At 49.1% G+C, this 8,384-nt stretch overlaps 1 non-coding gene across 1 annotated transcript; it reads left to right on the forward strand.

The window, feature by feature from the left end:
• The first annotated feature begins 2,994 nt into the window (after nt 1-2,994).
• TRNAS-GGA (transfer RNA serine (anticodon GGA)) lies at nt 2,995-3,076 on the forward strand. Its single transcript has one exon. It is a non-coding gene; the product is annotated as a tRNA-Ser (tRNA).
• The last annotated feature ends 5,308 nt before the right edge of the window (nt 3,077-8,384 follow it).

Genomic DNA, 8,384 nt, shown 5'->3' on the forward strand with positions numbered 1-8,384 from the left:
AAAGCCACAGCCGAGGGGAGAGAGGGTTTCTACGGCACTCTTCTCCTGCTAGCAGCCGAGATTGGATAGGGGTTAGCTCGCTGCATTGTGATCGCAGTAGCTTCGGCTCAACTCTGGGCGACAGTCACCTTTTCATCAGCTCCAGACTCGTCATTTACCTCATTCCAAGACTTACCCACCAGGAAGGCTCCCTTTGTCTTGAACAAGCATTTATAGGATTGTCCGGGAAGGTCTTTTCTGTTTAGAGGAAAGAGATACCAAAAAGGGAGCCTGACAGATAAAGTTGGCTCCGCAATGAAAAACTGGCAGGCCAAGCTGGGAGCTCCTGATTCCTAGAAAGGTTCTTCAGCCAACTCCACTGGAAGGTCATTCTCTAGAGGCCTTGCAAGAACCACTGCTGATGCTCACTGAGAAAGAGAAGCCAACGCAGAGTTCTCCACTGCCTGCAGACATGCAGCTACTAGGAGGTCTGGGCACAGAGAGGCCCCTGCTAGCGGAAAAAGGCTTTGGCAGAGTGTGACACTCTGGAGCTCAAAGTAGCACGCTGGACCCCCATGTTCACAGCTGTGCTGTGATTATGATATGCTTTGTACAAAACAGGCCTTGTTAGGTGTCGTTTAAAAAGTCATGGTCCACTGAACATCACTTTCCTGTTGGATTGTATGTGCTGTAGTTGTATGTGAAGTTACAAAGTGTGGCAGCAGGGAAACAAAGAGAGAGTTTAAGTGCAGCCATTTACGCGTCAGACATGAAGCAACTGTTGAGCTAAGTCTCAGCCTAATATCGCGGGACCTGTAGAAGCAGGGCCCACGTTAGAAGCAAGTGGAAAACAGCAGAGTAGTCAGTGTGACCCAGCCTTGAGATAACAATGTTTGAGAAGAGAAAGTGAGAAACTACTGGACTAGATAGCAAATAGCCTGAATAAAATGCAAATGTTTTTAATTAATGCACATCACAAAGAGGTATAAATGCTTCTGTGATTTTGCTTGTACGTTGGAGAAACGGAGGCACTTCCCTTGCAGTTGTTTGAATAAAGCTGTCTCTTATTTTGTTGCTTCCAACCTGAGAGTGGAGTTCGTTTCTTCCACACCAGTATTGCTGTCTGTGCATTCCGGAGCTATGGGGTGAGCGGGAAAGGCCCACAGCTAGCTTGTCAGTATCAACAAAGGAGCAGCCGACATCAGGACCAACGAGATGTGTTGGTGGCCCATCAAGAAGAATCCACTCTCCCAGAGACTTCTTGGCGAGAGCACGGTACACAATGGGGGCTACCTACCCCCCATGTCCCAGCAAGGGTCTTTCTAGTCCCACTTTAGTGTTTCCCAATTTGTAATCAGTCTTTGTCCAAGATTCCCTCCCTGAGCAGCACCAGCCTGGGCTCCCCAACTAGTGTTATATCTGCCTTGACCTGGGACCCAGCTTGGCAAAGAGCCTGCAGCCCCCTCTGTACTGGAGGAGTGAGAGCAGCCCTGGAACAGGGCAGGGCAGTCTTGAGGGAACAAACCCAATGTGTTTGTGAGACCCTCATCTAGAACCTCTGCCAGGCAGCTTGTGCTGCTGGAGCTTCTCTAGTCTCCAGCGAGGATTAAAAGCTTCTCTGCTCCAGGGAAACCCCTGGGGGAGGAAGATAGGGCTCCTGCAGGATAAATCTTCCTGCCGGCAGAGCTCCAGTCCCCTCCTCATGGGCACAGGGCATTACACACGGCACCCACCACATGCACACACCCCTTTGTGGGGAGAATCAGCTCTGGGATATTGGGGTCAAACCCTTCCCACCTCATCCCTGCAAACCTTCTCCTGGCTTCAGTGAGCGAATGGGGGAGTGAGGGACTAGTGCGGTAACAGCAGCAGCACGGCCGTGGGGCTTGGCTGGTGGCTGAGGCCCGTCGCCTGAGCATGAACCCAGCCGACTCCAGGAGATGGACCCGGGTCACCAGCCCAACCTACCACGTGGCTGCTGTCACTGCCCTGTTAGTGCGCGAGCTCCCACGGACCACACTGGGGAGAGCCCTCAGCTGTAAGGTAGACGCTCTTGAGTGCCTGGCAGGGCACAGCTCCTGGCTGACCTGCACTGCTGGGGCTAAGGGTGCTGGGTGACAGGGGGGCGTTGGCTCTGGGGTGGGACAACAGGATCACAGCAATGAAACCAGCTCGGCCCACAGGGGAAGAGTTCAGTCCAGGGCCTGGTGCATTCTGGGAGCAGGGACGGTGGAGAGAAAGGGCAGATACAGGACAGCTTTGAACACTCTGTGTAGAACTGCCTGTCCTGACCTGCAGCCCCTGTTACAGGGGCTTTTAGCCATAGTTTTAATTAGGCCAATAAATTGAAACAAACCCCTGTTAAATCATTTCTCAGCCCGAGACCTTCAGCCACATTCCCTAGAGCAATGGGCCACCATGTGGGCTTTTCATTTCCCACCTCAATTTCACACAGCGACACAATTTCATTTGCACAGATCCATGAACAACAAAACCTCCCTGTGTCTCTGGTCTGAGCCAGGGCATTCGATTCCAGTGAACCCTTCTCTCCTGCAATGGCGATGGTCAGACAGAGAGGTCGTGGCATTTGCATCCCTGTCAGGGAGATACTGGCTCGGCTTTTTCTTTCTGCTGCTGTTGTTAGTCCAGGAAACATCAAGGGTGGAATGCAAGGCTCAGTTCATGCACCAGCCCCCTGAAACATTTCAGTGCCCCTGAGAAATCCTGCCCCAGGCTATTGGAACGATGTGCTAGAGATTTGACTAGGAAAGGGACTGTCTGAATTGTCAGAGTGGGGAATGAACAGCAATCTACAGCAGTATCGTTCACACAAACACACTCTCATTCTGCTCCAGCCGGAAGGGAAATGGGCAGGAATTCTCACTGTTCAGCCAAGGACACACTTACACTGATGTGCAGCCGTGAGTGTGCTGGGGAAGCTGGTCCGAGCAAACAATTTGAAGTGCCAATTCAGGGAGAACTGACTCATCATATAGTGAAAGAGCTATATATTAAGTAGTTGTGGCTGAGTGGTTAAAGCAGTGGACTGGAAGTCTATGAGGGTCATCCCATGCAGGTTCAAACCCTGCCAACTACACAAGCACTGTGCTATTGTTATTATTGAGGTCTTAGTGCCTGAGCACCAACAGTGCAAACTGGAGCCAGATCTAATAAAAGGTTCTACAGCCACATAAATAAGAAGAAAACAAAGAAAGAAGAAGTGGGGCCGCTATACACTGAGGATGGAACAGAGGTTAAGGATAACCTAGGCATGGCCCAATATCTAAATAAGTACTTTGCCTCGGTCTTTAATAAGACTAGTGAGGAGTTTAGGGATGATGGAGGGATGACAAACGGGAATGTGGATATGGAGGTGGATATTACCGCATCTGAGGTAGAGGCCAAACTTGAACAGCTTAATGGGACAAAATCGGAGGGACCGGACAATCTCCACCCGAGGATATTAAAGGAACTGGCGCGTGAAATTGCGAGCCCGTTAGCGAGAATTTTTAAGCAATCGGTAAACTCGGGGGTTGTGCCGTATGACTGGAGAATTGCTAACGTAGTTCCTATTTTTAAGAAAGGGAATAAAAGTGATCCGGGTAATTATAGGCCTGTTAGCTTGACGTCTGTCGTGTGTAAGGTCTTGGAAAAAATTTTAAGGGAGAAAGTAGTTAAGGACATTGAGGTCAATGGTAATTGGGACGAATTGCAACATGGATTTACTAAAGGTAGATCGTGCCAAACCAACCTGATCTCCTTCTTTGAGAAGGTGACGGATTACTTAGACAAAGGAAATGCGGTAGATCTAATTTACCTCGATTTCAGTAAGGCGTTTGACACGGTTCCGCATGGGGAACTGTTAGTTAAATTGGAAAAGATGGGGATGAATATGAAAGTTGTAAGGTGGATAAGGAACTGGTTAAAGGGGAGACTCCAGCGGGTCGTACTGAAGGGTGAACTGTCAGGCTGGAAGGAGATTACTAGCGGAGTCCCTCAAGGATCGGTTTTGGGACCGATCTTATTTAACCTATTTATTACTGACCTTGGCACAAAGAGCGGGAATGTGTTAATAAAGTTTGCGGATGACACGAAGCTGGGGGGTATTGCTAACACGGAGAAGGACCGGGATACTATTCAGGAAGATCTGGACCACCTTGTACACTGGAGTAATAGTAATAGGATGAAATATAATAGTGAAAAGTGCAAGGTCATGCACTTAGGGATTAATAATAAGAATTTTAGATATACGTTGGGGACGCATCAGTTGGAAGCGACGGAGGAGGAGAAGGACCTTGGGGTATTGGTTGATAGCAGGATGACTATGAGCCGCCAATGTGATATGGCTGTTAAAAAAGCAAATGCGGTTTTAGGATGCATCAGGCGAGGTATTTCCAGCAAGGAGAAGGAGGTGTTAGTGCCGTTATATACGGCGCTGGTGAGACCCCACCTGGAATATTGTGTGCAGTTCTGGTGTCCCATGTTTAAGAAGGATGAATTCAAACTGGAACAGGTTCAGAGAAGGGCTACTAGGATGATCCGAGGAATGGAAAATCTGCCTTATGAAAGGAGACTCAAAGAGCTTGGCTTGTTCAGCCTGGCCAAAAGAAGGCTCCGGGGGGATATGCTTGCTCTATATAAATATATCAGGGGGATTAACGTTAGGGAGGGAGAGGAATTATTTAAGTTTAGTACTAATGTAGGCACGAGGACGAATGGGTACAAACTGGATATTAGGAAGTTTAGACTTGAAATTAGACGAAGGTTTCTAACCATTAGGGGAGTGAAGTTCTGGAACAGCCTTCCGAGGGAAGTAGTGGGGGCAAAAGACTTATCTGGCTTTAAGACTAAGCTTGATAAGTATATGGAGGGGATGTTATGATGGGATAGTTTAATTTGGGCAATTGATTTTGGATTATCGGCAGATAAGTCTGCTCAATGGTCTGTGAGGGGATGTTGGATGGGATGGGAACTGAGTTACTGCAGAGAATTCTTTCTTGGGTGCTGGCTGGTGAGTCTTGCCCACATGCTCAGGGTTTAGCTGATCGCCATATTTGGGGTCGGGAAGGAATTTTCCTCCAGGGCGGATTGGCAGAGGCCCTGGAGGTTTTTCGCCTTCCTCTGCAGCATGGGGCATGGGTCGCTTGCTGGTGGATTCCCTGCAGCTTGAGGTCTTCAAATCTCAATTTTGAGGATTTCAATAACTCAGTCATGGGTTCGGGTTTGTTATAAATGTGTATGGGTAGGGTTTTGTGGCCTGCCTTGTGCAGGAGGTCAGACTAGATGATCATATTGGTCCCTTCTGACCTATGAGTCTATGAGTCTAGTTTCACTCTGTCTACACTTAAAATCCTGCTGTGGCACTGCTATAGCACTTTGGAGCAGATAGTGACAGGAGGTGTTTTTCCATCCCTGCAATAGCTACATTGACAGGACAATTCTTCCTTTTCTTTAGCACTATCTAACCAGGGCTTAGGTCATCTTAACTATATGGATTTGGGAGTGTGGGTTTTTCACACCCTGAGAGACGTCGCTCTGCCAGTGGAGTGCTCAGCGTACACCAGCCCTTAGATCCCTCCTGGTATTTCAGTGCAGACACTGAGCTATGAGAGGAAAACATCAGCTCATAAACACAGAGACTGAATTCCCCACATTTAAGCTCTCTTCACTTTCCAGAAAGTCACGAAATTCAATTCATTCTTGCTAGGACAGAGAAAAAATAAGTGACACTAAGTTTTTGGCTTGGTTAAATAAAAGTAAGTGATTACTTAATATAGTAAAAAGCTGTACTGATTCCTCTAACTAACACCATCATGTGAAATAGGAACAGAGACAAATCTTGTCAGTGACGACTAATTTCGCAAATGATCTTCCTATTATTAATTTCCACGCTGCCTCCATTGGAGGTCTGGGCATCTCCAATGTCATTGCTCTGCATTCACCTTCCCCTTAGAATTGTTCTCGGACATTCACCTTCTTCTGCAGCATTGGGCATGGGTCACTTGCTGGAGGATTCCCTGCACCTTAAGGTGTTTAAGCCATGATTTGAGGACTTCAATAACTCAGACATAGGTTAGGGGTTTGTTGCAGGAGTGGATGGGTGAGATTCTGTGGCCTGCATTGTGCCGGAGGTCAGACTAGATAATCATAATGGTCCCTTCTGACCTTAAGTCTATGAATCTATTCCCAAATTTGGAAAATTGTGCAGTTCAAAATGTGAATAGTGACCTTGTCTCCTTCCTGCACCTACTCAACATTGATCCACAGCAGCTTCTCCATCTGCAGTCATCCCAGCACTGCAGTGCAGCCGCCCAGGGTTCAGCAGGGGCCCCTGGCAAGGACAGTGGGTGCAGCTAACAGCCCAGTGTGCGTGGCAGTGAGTCAGCTGTAAAAAAAGCAACACCCACTCACACAAGTACAGAGAATGAATTCCCCAACTTTGACATCATGACACCCTAGAGAAAGCCACACGTGTCAGTTGTATTTTCACAGGAAGATACAAAAATCAGGTAACAACAATTCCTAAGTTGTGTAAATAAAGTTGAGGAGATAGTTATTAATGTCACAAAAATATACTAAAGATTCCTCAACAAAACACCTGAAGGTGAAATATGAACAGAGACAAACCTTGTCAGCAAAGGCTCATTTCCTAAAAGATCCTCAAAATGTTACTAATTCCCACCTCTCCTCCACTGTTCTGCAGGCAGCTTCCCATTAAATGCTGTTGTGGGACATTCCCAGACCTGGAAATGTATGAACAACAGAATTTGAAGAGCAAACCTGGCTCCCCGCACCAGGTGGGATTTGAGTGTTTTATCCCTGTCACTTAGTCTTTGTCAATAGCACAGATGCCATGGGCAGGACTCCAGGCTCTGCTTGAGGGATCCTGGCACAAGGGCTGGAGGAGGGAGAAAGGATTATAGATTCTGACCTGTGCTCTGGAGAGGAGGTAATAATTGAAGGGGGCATTTTAACTCCTCTCCTCCTCAGTGTCCCCTGGGCTTGAATACTACAGGGCCAAATGAGGGGGTGATGCTACTTCATTAATGAAAGCCAGTGCTCTAGATGAGGCTTGAACTCACAACCCCAGCATAGCTCCTCTTAGCACTGCCTTATAAGTACTGTGCCCTATGCAATTGCACCACTGGAGCACCTGTTAGCTATGTTTCTCTGAGACCCCTAGGTCGATAAAGGCAAGGAGTGACCCCAAAACATTCTCAGTGGAGATGAGAGCAGATAGCGACACGTGTTGGTATTTGGTGGGGTGGATTCTTCTTAAGGGTTCCAGCACCCTTTTGTTTGTCTTTGTGTAATAACAGAGCTGATTAAGACTCAATGGAGAGTCTTGCTGCAGACCAAGAGATCTGAAATCACTGATAACCAAGTCTAAGCATTAGTCCTGCTTTGGGACAGTGTCTCTCACACAAGAAACTGCAGAATCTGCGCTAGCAATAGGGGTCCCTCACTAACAGCTGAAATCAGGGAGAGCTGTGTGAAGTGCAGGGACCCAGGGGTGCCTGAACAGGCGGGAGCAACACTCCAGGACTTTTAAAAAAAACTGCCTTACCACTTTGTAATGAACGTAAGGGTGAGTGAGGGTGGGGAGGGGACGGAGAGCAGTGAGCAGGAGGAAGGGTCTTGGGGAGAAGAGGCAGCATATGAGTGGGGCCTTGGGGAGAAGGGGTGGGGGAGGGGCATGGCCTTGAGTGGAATGGGTGGGGCTACTGCTTGGGCTCTGGTGGCTGCTACTTTTAGGTAGGGTTGTCTGGGGTGGGGGAGGAAGTGGGGCAATTTGCCCTGGGCCCCACAGGGGCCCCTCAAGCCCTGGCTGAGAATCCCTTCCCTGGCTAGAGGACCTTTTTAATTTTTACTCATCCAGCAGCGGTCCGGGTCTTCGGATGCCCTTCGGCGGTGGGTCCTTCAGTGATGGCGCTGCCAAAGATGCGGAGTGAGTGAAAGACCTGCTACCACTGAAGACTCAGACGCTGCCCAGTAAGTACAAGCACCACAGCGGGTGGCACCTTTTATATGTCTGCTTCTCCACTTTGCCCCAGGCCCCCGAATCCTCTGGGCAGCCCTGCTTTTAGGGAGCCTGTTCTGCTGCTGGTGGGACCACAAGACGTCCCAGAGCAGAGAGGGTGGCCAGCAACGCGGTGACAGGGTGGAATGGCAAGTGACCAGCAATGTGGCCAGACAGCGGAGGAAGAAAGGGGCTTTCCCCCTAGGGGTGAGAGGTGAACTCTGGGTTTTCACTGACCCAGGGAAGCAGCTGTGGGCAGGACCGGCGCTAGCAGTTTTAGCGCCCTAGGCCCACGGCAATTTCACCACCCCGAGCCCTGGTCCCGCGGCTCCGGTGAAGCTGCCGCAGTCGTGCCTGCGGAGGGTGCGCTGGTCTGTGGCTCCGG

Source organism: Chelonoidis abingdonii, chromosome 1 (genome assembly GCF_003597395.2).
Source record: "Chelonoidis abingdonii isolate Lonesome George chromosome 1, CheloAbing_2.0, whole genome shotgun sequence".
In the NCBI taxonomy this organism is placed as follows: Eukaryota; Metazoa; Chordata; order Testudines; family Testudinidae; genus Chelonoidis; species Chelonoidis abingdonii.